This window comes from Homarus americanus, unplaced genomic scaffold (assembly GCF_018991925.1).
Source record: "Homarus americanus isolate GMGI-L3 unplaced genomic scaffold, GMGI_Hamer_2.0 scaffold34921, whole genome shotgun sequence".
NCBI classification, from domain to species: domain Eukaryota; kingdom Metazoa; phylum Arthropoda; class Malacostraca; order Decapoda; family Nephropidae; genus Homarus; species Homarus americanus.
Window position 1 is genome coordinate 20789670 of NW_024741901.1, and position 12913 is coordinate 20802582.

Sequence of the window (12913 nt, forward strand, 5' to 3'; positions counted from 1 at the left end):
CTTGAAGTTTTTCCCTCTAGGCATCAATTTTTAATACAACATAATTACACTGGACAGAAGAGATTAGTTTGAAAAAGGATAAATGGCCAAGATTATGAAGGTTAAATGACCTGGTTTATGAATATTAAATTAACTAGAATATGAAGGTTAAATTACCTAGTATATGAAGGTTAACTGACCTGGTTTATGAAGATTAAATTACTTAGTATATGAAGGTTAAATGACCTGGTTTATGAAGGTTAAATGACATAACTTATAAAGGGTAACTGGCCTGTTTTATAGAAGTTAAATGACCTGGTTTACGAAGGTTAAATGGCTTAAAAAATTCGGTTAGTAATCTCAATAAACTATCATCAAAGCCGGGCTAAAATTGCAAGGTTATTCCTGTTGATTCACGTAATTACCTTGGATGTAAACAAACACGGTGGTGCCACATTTCCAACCGCTCTACTAGCCTCTGTCGCCCGTAGAACTGTAGGGGACAGTACAGCACGTCCACCTTATAATCAATTGTAAACCGCATTTAATCTTATCTACAGTTGAACACGCACCAAGCGAACTGATACACTGATATTGTTCCTTCAAATAAATCCCCTTTAACTTATTCCATTGGTATAATACGAGACACCAAAGATCCGAACCTCAACCGGGTAACCCTGATACTGAAGCAGTCAAACGAACCTCCCTCATTATCTGCTTCCAGGGTCTCACAAGTACTGTTTGGATTAAGCATCAAACCCAATCAATCTCATGTCCATCTTTTATTATGTAGGTACAGTCGGTGTCAAAAGTTCACCACTGCTCAAAATGAAGCAGCATCGTCCCAAAACGAGATGAAACAGTCAGGGTAAGTCAGTTTGGAGACTCATTCCCGTGACTCGGTTTCACCACAGGGAGCGAACTTTTGTCTCTGAACTGTACATGTATATTTTAGTCAGTAAACAGTTAAAATGTATGAACTAAACTTAAGCTTAAACACTGGGATATTAAATTAAAAATAGTGTGGAACTTTATGGGCTGTTATGGTGAAGATATTGTTGGTGTTATAGTCATGGTAGTTGTGTTGGTGTTATAGTCATGGTAGTTTAGTCGGAGTTATAGTCATGGTAGTTGTGTTGGTGTTATAGTCATGGTAGTTGTGTTGGTGTTATAGTCATGGTAGTTGTGTTGGTGTTATAGTCATGGTAGTTGTGTTGGTGTTATAGTCATGGTAGTTTAGTCGGAGTTATAGTCATGGTAGTTGTGTTGGTGTTATAGTCATGGTAGTTTAGTCGGAGTTATAGTCATGGTAGTTGTGTTGGTGTTATAGTTATGGTAGTTGTGTTGGTGTTATAGTCATGGTAGTTTAGTCGGAGTTATAGTCATGGTAGTTGTGCTGGTGTTATAGTCATGGTAGTTTAGTCAGTTATAGTCATGGTGTTGTGTTGGTGTTATAGTCATGGTAGTTGTGTTGGTGTTATAGTCATGGTAGTTGTGTTGGTGTTATAGTCATGGTAGTTGTGTTGGTGTTATAGTCATGGTAGTTTAGTCAGGTTATAGTCATGGTAGTTGTGTTGGTGTTATAGTTATGGTAGTTGTGTTGGTGTTATAGTCATGGTAGTTGTGTTGGTGTTATAGTTATGGTAGTTGTGTTGAATTATTTATAGTCATAGTAGTTGTGTTGGGGTGTTATAGTCATCGGTAGTTGTGTTGGTGTTATAGTCATGGTAGTTGTGTTGGTGTTATAGTCATGGTAGTTTAATTAGTTATAGTCATAGTAGTTGTGTTGGTGTTATAGTTATGGTAGTTGTGTTGGTGTTATAGTCATGGTAGTTGTGTTGGTGTTATAGTTATGGTAGTTGTGTTGGTGTTATAGTCCATGGTAGTTGTGTGTTGGTGTTATAGTCATAGTAGTTGTGTTGGTGTTATAGTCATAGTAGTTGTGTTGGTGTTATAGTCATGGTAGTTTAGTCGGAGTTATAGTCATAGTAGTTGTGTTGGTGTTATAGTCATGGTAGTTGTGTTGGTGTTATAGTCATGGTAGTTGTGTTGGTGTTATAGTCATGGTAGTTTAGTCGGAGTTATAGTCATGGTAGTTGTGTTGGTGTTATAGTCATGGTAGTTTAGTCGGAGTTATAGTCATGGTAGTTGTGTTGGTGTTATAGTTATGGTAGTTGTGTTGGTGTTATAGTCATGGTAGTTTAGTCGGAGTTATAGTCATGGTAGTTGTGCTGGTGTTATAGTCATGGTAGTTGTGTTGGTGTTATAGTCATGGTAGTTTAGTCGGAGTTATAGTCATGGTAGTTGTGTTGGTGTTATAGTTATGGTAGTTGTGTTGGTGTTATAGTCATGGTAGTTTAGTCGGAGTTATAGTCATGGTAGTTGTGTTGGTGTTATAGTTATGGTAGTTGTGTTGGTGTTATAGTCATGGTAGTTTAGTTGGAGTTATAGTCATGGTAGTTGTGTTGGTGTTATAGTTATGGTAGTTGTGTTGGTGTTATAGTCATGGTAGTTGTGTTGGTGTTATAGTCATGGTAGTTGTGTTGGTGTTATAGTCATGGTAGTTGTGTCGGTGTTATAGTCATGGTAGTTGTGTTGGTGTTATAGTCATGGTAGTTTAGTCGGAGTTATAGTCATGGTAGTTGTGTTGGTGTTATAGTTATGGTAGTTGTGTTGGTGTTATAGTCATGGTAGTTTAGTCGGAGTTATAGTCATGGTAGTTGTGTTGGTGTTATAGTTATGGTAGTTGTGTTGGTGTTATAGTCATGGTAGTTGTGTTGGTGTTATAGTCATGGTAGTTTAGTCGGAGTTATAGTCATGGTAGTTGTGTTGGTGTTATAGTTGCTATGGCAGTTGTGTTGGTGTTAGAGTAAAGTAGTTCTTGATGGTAGAAGCACCTGTAATCAAACAAACCAATTTATCTACCTGTGCGCATTACATCATAGTTATGGTTAACAAAAAACGGATTATTCCAGCATTATGTAACTGTTATAAGAAAAATATACTCAGTACTCATGTCCACCTTACAACACTACACGCTGGAGTCACACTAAGAATCATTGTACTTATTACATTTTAACTCCTGTTTTAGATTATACTCTATGATTGAATATTAGAATTTTATAAAGTTTAGATGTAATAATTCCAGATATTTTCTTCCTACAGAGGTATCGGGGCTTGATAAATGCTAATCACAAGAGATAAGGAGATAATAGCTGACTATGGCTCTCTGATAATGATTACCCCAGGTTAGTCCCGACACACCACCCCACTCGTCTCATCTGTGTTCTCCCAGACGTACACACACACACACACACACAGCTTCAAACACCGTGAGAGCTGTGGCAGGTAAGAAATTACTCTTGAGTTCTACTAATTCAACGCATTGTTCTTAACTCCCGACCAAGAATGTTTTTGTTTGTTTGAAGTTCGGATTTGTATGGCTCCTGTGTTAAGTTGCCTTTAAATTAGGAATATATAGTGACGCAATTTGGCTCGTTTATGCTATGACACATAATTGGTGGTTGTAATAGCGAGAAAATTACCTGGATTTGTGTTATGAATGAGAATTTAATTATAATGCTGGGAGCCTTTACATGAGAGCCTTGTTGTTCGTTGTAGTATCATATTAAAGGGAACATTAACCCCTTGAGTACGATAACAACCCCTTGAGTACGATAACAACCCCTTGAGTACTGTGCCATCTTGCTCAATGAAGTAGAAATTTGTACTCAAGTGCTTTAGTTGTAGTTATATTTATTTATTTTTCTCATTACATAAAAGGATATACGGTGTTGTGATCTGGGAGCTCCCCTAGTTTGGTTAGGTTAGATCAGGTAAGGTGAGTGTTCACTTACTGTAGATACTGAAAAAATATAACCATGATCAGTGACGTTACAAGGGTCGTACTCAGCCCACCACATCAACATACTCCAGAAAATACCTTATGGATCACGGTCATGTGTTTCCGAACTAGATATTAACATTGTCGGCCTCATGTAACCTGGTTATGACCTGAGCTAAACCTATGTTATTGCAGTAGTTTCCTCCGGGGTCATGAAGCAGGTTTGTGTGTGGTTATGTGGACTCTTGTGCTCGTCTCCATAATGACTGTGTCCAGTAACCCACAGTGAGGTGGATTGTCTTTGCAAAGTCTCGGACAATATTGTTTTAGTGATATCCAGGAAAGTATCAGCTGTTGGCTATGTTCCGTTTACTGGGAGAAATATATACATAGCCTTTACACTTTATTTGATGGATTATAGTTTCTACAGTGAAGACCTACCACAGAAAGATGCGATTTTAGAGTATTTTTTAAAGAGAAACAAATGCGACATAAATGACCTGTATTATAAATCTGAGAAAATGCCTAGATTATGATAGAAATTGTCTGATCCTTTACACGTGGAGTCTAACACCATCATCATCCTCAGGCTTAAGGTAATAAATCAGTGGTGGAGAGAATGGCCAGATATTTTGTAAATAATATTGATTATGTGTTAAAGGAATATCCTTCCTTCCTTAGGCTTTAGTAAGCCCCTTTATAATATTTATACTGTATATACTTTTCACACTTGCCGGATGATTCTGGTGTCATTGTACAGGGGTACCTAGTGACAGCACTAGGATCCCGCTTCCTCTATCAAGGAATAAACAATTGAAATTGAATTGAATTGGTGGAGAGAAAGACCTTATCTTAATTTATAGTAGACTATTCGAAAAATCACACCTTTGGGTCGTTAAATTGAGATGAGGCAAAAACCAATACAGATCTCTATTCCATAAGTTTTAATTGACGATGGAGTACTGTAATTGCAAACTTTATTACGCTCTTAAAGACCTTTTTTGTTTAAGCGCAGTAATAACATTATAACAACAACGTCAAACAAGGGAACACAATCATGAGAGATCCATTTTTCTGTTTCACTCGTTAGCTTTAACCTTTTGCCTCCTAGAGATTTCCCTAAAACTTTATGAAATCGTCTGGCGGTGACCAAAATAAAATTCCGTAGCAATTGGCGTGAAAGGGTTAAACTCGGTTATATGTTAAGCAACACAATTAACTTTTTTAACCAGGTCTGAAGTTAATTGTACCATGTAAGCTACGTAAATGTACTCGCCATACTATTGAGGTGTGTGAGAGATATGTGTTAACACAGCCGACAGAAAGTATTTCAGATAAACTTGTGATTGTAGTCAGTAGTGTTGGCCTCGGTCTTGGCGATCTCGACTATTTCACCGGTTGCAGTCCTGGAGAATGTATAATTATATTCTCCAGTATAATTTAGATTATATTTAGAATTCTTCAAAACACTTATACCACCACAAATATGCACTCATAACTTATCTTGGTTTAAAAATATTAACGATAATGCTGTGTGTGTGTGTGTGTGTGTGTGTGTGTGTGTGTGTGTGTGTGTGTGTAATAATAATGTAATAATTAACGGTTTATTGAAAGAGCTTGGCAGCCAGAAGGCTGAAAATATACAGTTACATATTTGGGGAATGGGTTTCGAATTACAAATAATATACAAGTAACATAAGTGACACAAATAAGACATATAATAACTAGATGAGGAAAAGCTCAAACTACAGTTCATTTCAACATAGTGACAGTGCAAGGAGTAGTGTTTACTGGGAGTGAATACACTGGTTTATTACAAGTTATTGATAATTTTTACAATGGTTGGGACTGGACTGTTCTTATAGCGATCAGTTCGTGCACGTATGGGCTGGATGCGGTTGTGGTGTCGAACAACAATTCTCGGGCTAGGGATCTCAGGTGGTAGTAGGAGCCGGTGTCGAGGATGGTGCAGAAGCTTCTTACCAAATTTGTAGATGAGGTCGTGGTGATGGTCAGTGAGAGTCGAAAGGGTCAATGTGTTGAGCGCTTCTTGATATGTGGAGTAGGAAGGGGAGAGAATAATCTTGCATGCCCTCTTTTGCACTGTTTCTAGGTGTTTATGTTGTGTGGCATTTTGGGGGAGGAAGACCAGGTGGGGGAGGCATAGGTGAGCTTAGGAAGTATGAATGTTGTGTATACACTGAGGAGCTCGTGTGCAGGAACTCCGAGGGACTTGAGTCGGCGGAGGAGGTGGAGACGGAAACTGGAGGATTTGACAACTTCACTGACGTGTGGTTTCCAATTTAGTTTGTTGTCTATGGTGACGCCGAGGAGCTTCGTGGAATCTACAACCTGGAGTGTGTTCGGACCTAGGGTAATGGAAGGAGGTGGGACAATGTCGGAGGAGAGGTTGATGTGCATAACCATGGTCTTGGTATGGTTGATGGTATTTGACATGGTTGTTAGTGGCCCAGTTTGGAGACTGTTCAATAAATCCTGAAGGGCGGTATAGTTAGGAGCAAGGTGGTGACCTTTAGTCCCCAATGGTGGAGTCGTCGACATATTTCCAGTGAGCAGGGGTTCCTCTTAGGGCATCATTGATGAGCATAAGGAAGCAGAGTGGTCCCATCTTGGTGCCTTGGGGGACGCCACAGGTGAGTGACTGAAAGGTGGAGACAGCCCCTCGGAAGCATACAGCTTGGCGTCGGTCACTGAGGAAGTCTGTAAGCCATGGTATAAGACTTCTCCGAAGCCCGAGGTCAATAGCTTTGTTGATGATTATATTGTGGTCGACTAGGTCGAATGCTTTAGTGAGATCAATGAAGGCGACAGCTACAGACGTTTTCGTTTCTCGAGATGGCGGTATATGTAATCGAGAAAGCTGACAAGACAGTGAGTGGTGGAGGAAGTTTTCATGTTGCCAAATTGCTGAGGGTCTACGACTCCTGCAATATCAGCATAAGCCCAGTCGAACACAAAACTTTCACAGATTAGGCTGGGTATTGGGGTGATTGCAATAGGTCGTAGCTGATTTAAGGATTGTGGGCTGGTTGACTTGGGCACTGGTGATACATAAGAGGTCTTCCAGTCAGCTGGGCATCTGGCTTGACTGAGAGAAGCATTGATGATGGAGCATAGGGGTTTAGCAAGCTCCGGGGAGAACTCCTTGAAGAGTTTCATTGGTAAGTCAATGGGGGTGGTAGAGCGTTTTAATTTTAGTTTGTCCAGGCGTTTTGCTACTTCAAATTCTTCTACTAAGTCAGTGGGAAGGGGGGCTGGTAGGTAAGCAGGGAGAGTGGTTGTGTCAAGCCGGGGAGCGTCTGGCATATAGTAGCGAAATGGTTATTTGTTTGCTCAGCTGCGTCAACATTAGTGAGATGGCTAAGGAAGGGGAGGGGGTGTGTCTTATTGTTTAGTCCACAGAGTTCTTTAAGCTTACCATACCATTGACTGATGTTGGTGACTGTGTGTGTGTGTGTGTGTGTGTGTGTGTGTGTGTGTGGCCTTCTGATAAGGATCCTCTTACACTCTTCAACTAAGTAAATAACTTAGATTCCCGCCCTGTACCTTGTTATTAGGGAAGTCGAAAAGGGTCTGAAATTCGAATTTATAGATAACAAAAAACAATAGAGTACTACAGGGCATTAATAAGTCTTAATCATCATGACTCTTTTGTTACTATCTCAGGTATGTGAACCTGAACACAAGTTACCAAATCTTTATAATGTGAACCTGAACACAAGTTACCAAATCTTTATAATGTGAACCTGAACACAAGTTACCAAATCTTTATAATGTGAACCTGAACACAAGTTACCAAATCTTTATAATGTGAACCTGAACACTTAGATGACAAATTCCACCTCATATTATTAAACTCAGGGCAAGAACTGATTTACTCTCCTAATTTCTTTATAGTTGAAGGTTTCGTCTAAAGTCAAAGAAACGTGTTATGGTAACGAGAGAGATAAATCAGTGTTGTAATAGTTATGTTGACACTTCTTACAGGTATTCTGAAACTACATTAACCAGTTCTCAAATAAAAACAGAGTCCTTTTGTACAGTTATAGTGAGGCGCCGTGTGTACTGTTGTCCTCGAAAATTTACCAAATATATGTATAGATGAAATAGATTAATACTTGAGGTAGAGAGAAATAACAAATAATTTATCAGAACAGCAACGCAGCCAAGTATACGATATTCATACTTATATTAAATGATAAACTCCAAATTATATAGAATTGGGTATTACTAGGTTACGGTGAACACGGTAGGTTGTGACCGTCTGAGGTGAAGTGTGGTATATTTAATGATTGTTTTTGTTGATGTCCTTAAAGTTGACTTGAAATACAGTCGGAAACTCATAACTCCTAATGTTATTTCCCTGTGTGTGTAAGACATTGGATCGATTGAACAGAGCGGTGGAGTTTCGGTTGCGTAATGTTGTTATATATTAGCACACACACACACACACACACAAGGGTTACAACTGTGTATCGGTCAGTCGGGAATATGAACAGCTTATCATCAAGGTAACGACCAGCTATAATTAGAATCCTCCTCGGTGTAGGGCAAGAGCAGCAGCTTATTGACCCCATTTGTAAACGTATTATTATTTTCAGTTCGAATTTCTACTGCTGAAAGAGGTGGTGTATTAACATACGTTGTGAGGTATTATAATTATGTTCCCACTTGCGTATCGTGTGAGTTCATCTCCCGATTGCAATGTCGCTAAACTCGGGCGTTGCTCCAGAATCCTAGAACGTAGTTTATTTAATACAGATTTTCAAAAGAGGATACACATCATTATCTTCAAACTACGGCCCATTTACTAGAAACAACAAATGCTAGTTCATCTTATAATCACCTTCAAAACCACACAGTTATTAATGACTCTTAAGATGGCGGGTTATCTGAGAAATGTACTGTCATTCTGTTCAAGCGTTTTCGAATCTGTGGATAATGGTAATGACTGTATTGTTATTTACCTCGACTTAGTAAAGCGTTTGATTGAATCTAGCACTCGAGTTTAATCAGGAAAGAAAAGGTCCACAGAATTAGGGAGGACATGAAACAGAGAATCAGACATAAACGTACAAAACTCCCAGTGGGGAAACGTTACGAGTGGTGTACCCCAAGGCTCAGTCCTGGCACCGTTACCCGTTATTGTATACAAAAATTACATCAATTTAGACACAAATATAAACTGAAGTACATTTGCTGGCAATATAAATATAAGGCATAGAATTTATTCACATAAAGACACGAGAAGATTACTGGAATACCTAAATAAACTTTAGTATATCGACTTTAGAATGCAAAATGTAAAGTTCCTAAGTTCAAGTGATAGAAAATGGAAATGAAAATAGGGGCACCAGCTATCAGCTGAACAGTGTATATATAGAGAAATTTTATTGTGCGCAAGATTTAGGGGTGATGATAATTAAGGACCTAAAACATAGACGATACTGTGAATATGTATTGTATGTAATAAGGAAAACAGAGTTCAATTTTCAATTTCAATTGTTTATTTCTTGATCGAGGAAGCGGGATCCTAGTGCTGTCACTAGGTACCCCTGTACAATAACACCAGAAGCATCTGGCAAGTGTGACAAGTATATACAGTATAAATATTGTAAAGGGGCTTACTAAAGCCTAAGGAAGGAAGTGTATTCCTTTAACACATAATCAATGTTATTTACATAATATCTGGCCAGTATGGGGAGGATCATCATGTCTCCGTCAGGGGGTCGTAAAACCGAGTTCTAGGTTGTTTATCCAGGAGTGTTAGTAACAGGAGCAGTGTTATTTTACAACTTTATCTAGCTTTAGTGAGACATCATTTGGGTTATGCTGTTCATTTTGGTCATCGCAATATAGAACGGATATTTTTTATTTTTTTTTTTTTTTTTTTTAGTATTCCTAGAAGAATAACAAAGTTAATCTTGGACATTAGGAACCTTCCATAAAGAGACAGATTAAGAAAACTGACTAGGCATTCTCTTGAGAGACGTAGAGTGAGGGGCGATATGATCGAAGTGTATTAATGGGTTAGATAAAAGTGATATAGACATCTCAAGGACTTGAATAATCAAAACAAGTAAGAAAGCGTATAAATAGTTTCAAATGTGAGATATATAAATATTGGTTTGGAAATAGAGTTACGGACGAGTGGAATTTATACCCAACTGTGCTAAGTTTCATATATGGGTTGGACAGATACTGTATGTGAGTGATAATGGTTGGGTGTAAGCAGGGCCTGCCTTGCCTGGGTTGATTGAACTACCGCACTGTACCGCAGTATTCATTGTTCAAATGGTCACAAACGGTAGAGATAAACCTCTTATCTATACCTGTGTCACCCGTTGGCAGAACCAGGCGGCTGACGATGTCAGCTGACCCGTAAAGCTTCAGGCCCTTCAACAACTCATTCCTTTTGAAATTTCAAGAAATAAGTCCATAAGAACTATCTTACTATTGATCCTTTCTCGGTCTTCAACTACACCCTACCTCAGAGGATGAACATTTACGAAATATTGTGTTAAGCAGTGAACTTCTGGTACTGTGATGTCAGTCCAGGAAGGAAGTCTGGTACTATGATGTTAACCCAGGAAGGAAGTCAGTCATTATGATGTCAGCCCAGGAAGGAAGTCTGGTATTATGACGTCAGCCCAGGAAGGAAGTCTGGAATTATGGTATCAGCCCAGGGTGAATGTCAAAGATAACGATACCAAAATTAATCATGACAAAGGAAAATTAAAATATGACATCAAAAGTGGTGCTAGAAATGACACACTCGACTAGGAAGTGACGTAAGCCTTAAGTCTATCCTGGGCTGATAATTATGTAGCTGGGAGTGGGGAAGGCGGGTTGACTCACTAGACCTATATATAATTCGGCACCAGTAAAGTGATAGTAAGTTATTCTTCACTGATAAGTTTTGGTGGTACACATTGTGAGTGGGAGAGAGAGGTATAGTCAGTGTTATTATAATTCCCGCCTTCACAAGATAAGAAGAACTTAGTAATGGAGGGAAAGATTAAGTGATTAAAAAGAGAGATGGAGATAATTTTAGGTTAGGTTGGGTTGGGTTGGGTTAGGTTAGGTTAGGTTAACAAGTATCTGTATACATTGGGTCCGATGATTTCTTAAATAACCAATACACCTATGCCCCTACATACCACCAATGTAAACGCTTTAGTTAAGGACGTTCAGGTGACAGGCAAGTCGAAGGGAATGATTGAAACCCGTCTTTTGACGCGTTCAGTATTTATTGATGTGGTCAAAACCTGCAGAGGAGATGTTCATAATTATATGGTGATTCATCTGATACATAATTAGTTAGTCTCACATAATTTTATCTTAATTACAATTTATTAAGCATAGTGACATAACACAAAGTTCATAACTCTATTAATCTTAGCTTCTCTTCATTCTGCATTGTCTTATTACTCCAGGTTAGGCAGAAACGAGTAGGCGTAATTAGTCAACAATATTTCAGTACCGAGGGGTATGTCATCACTTAGGCTGTACTTACAAGTGCGGGTCAATGCAGATCAGTATGGTGTTCCAAGAGAAAACGGTATTGCGTAAATCGTCCCAGCACAAATTCTCGGACAGGAGAAGGCTGGTCTTCACAGCAACACTAAAGAGGGCGATCTGTCTCATGGAGGGGCGGGAAGCCACCGCCACCAGTCTAAGACAGTCCACTCAGCAGAACTAGGACTTGTCTGTAAACACTTGTACATCTGGCGAGGTCACAGGTCGAAAGATTTAATGACATCACACGCCAGCACTGTAGCTGAAGCCAGCGGCGATAACAACCAACATGAACTATGCTTCACATTGTTAACAAGATTAATCTATTTTCTTCTCAATGTGCATATAATAACAGTACTTACTATGGCTAAGAACAGGAAATGTCGCGATATATATTATTTTGCAATAACCATCGTCTGTGGTGTCAGATTGTTTCGCGCAACTACAACCTTTATACCTCTTTCCGTTCTAAGGGAGGTGTACGCGCCTACTACAACACACGTACACCTATAGCTCGACTCACGGATTTTGAATCTTCCCTTTATGATGTCATCTGGCTCAAAATATCTCAACCAACTGTGACTATTTTCTTTGTTTCCTATACTGTTCTCCCAACTCTGCCAACTATTTGGAACTCTTTGACTATCTCATTTCTTGCCATGAGTAGTTGCTGTCCACACACCCCAACACCGAGAGCCTCTACTCAGGGGATTTCGATGTATATCACACAGAGTGGCTTGGCTCTGCAAGGAATAACCCAGGTGAAGCTGAGGCACTCTCTTTTTTCCTTATTTAGTGATCTGGAACAATAATCAAACACCTTACACGTGTTCTTGATCGTCACGACCAACTTACGAACATTCTTGATCTTTGTTTTACTTTTAACCCCTCACACTATTCATACGCAATTTCTTCCCCCTTATGGTCTTCTGATCGCATTCTTATTTCTATTAAATCAAACTTGGCACGACCACCTCCCCCACCCCCTTCTAAACGCCAACTATGGCACTATCGGAGGGAAAACTGGCAAACCTGGCGAGAATTCTTCTCCGACTTTCCCTGGGACGAATGTTGCTTTTCCACTCGGGACGCCTCGGTATGTGTTGGCAGCATTGCTAGGGTCATAATCGGTGGCATGAGTGCATTTATCTCATCTTCTATCAAAACTTTCTCTCTACAATCCTGTTCTCCTGCATGTAGGGAGAGAGATAGGGCGTATCAAGTTATGAAACTATCTCTTCCTGTTACACACTGCTCTTTCATTACCTCTTGGAATAGTTGCAAGGTTATTCTTCGTAGGGCCAAGCGGAATTTTATAAAAACAAAGACCGCTGACCTGACTAACTCTTCTTCTAATAAATCCTTCTGGTCCTTAACCAAAAACATCTGTAATAACGTCTGCGCTCCCTCTTTCCTCTTCTGTTCCGACCTGATAACTCTCTATATCCAACTCTCCCCCCTAATAAAGCCAATCTCTTTGGCACCTTATTCTCCACTAACTCCACCTTAGATGATTCCAACTCTTTCCCTCCTACTCCTGCTCCTCCTGCT

At 39.4% G+C, this 12913-nt stretch overlaps 1 protein-coding gene across 2 annotated transcripts in view; it reads left to right on the forward strand.

The window, feature by feature from the left end:
- Nucleotides 1-3231: 3231 nt before the first annotated feature.
- LOC121876173 (major facilitator superfamily domain-containing protein 8-like) overlaps nt 3232-12913 on the forward strand; it is a 64728-nt gene continuing 55046 nt past the window's right edge. For both annotated transcript variants that reach the window (XR_006090723.1, XM_042381125.1), the window contains exon 1: nt 3232-3327. The gene's annotated coding sequence lies outside the window, so the exon portion shown is untranslated. The remainder of the gene's footprint in view (nt 3328-12913) is intronic.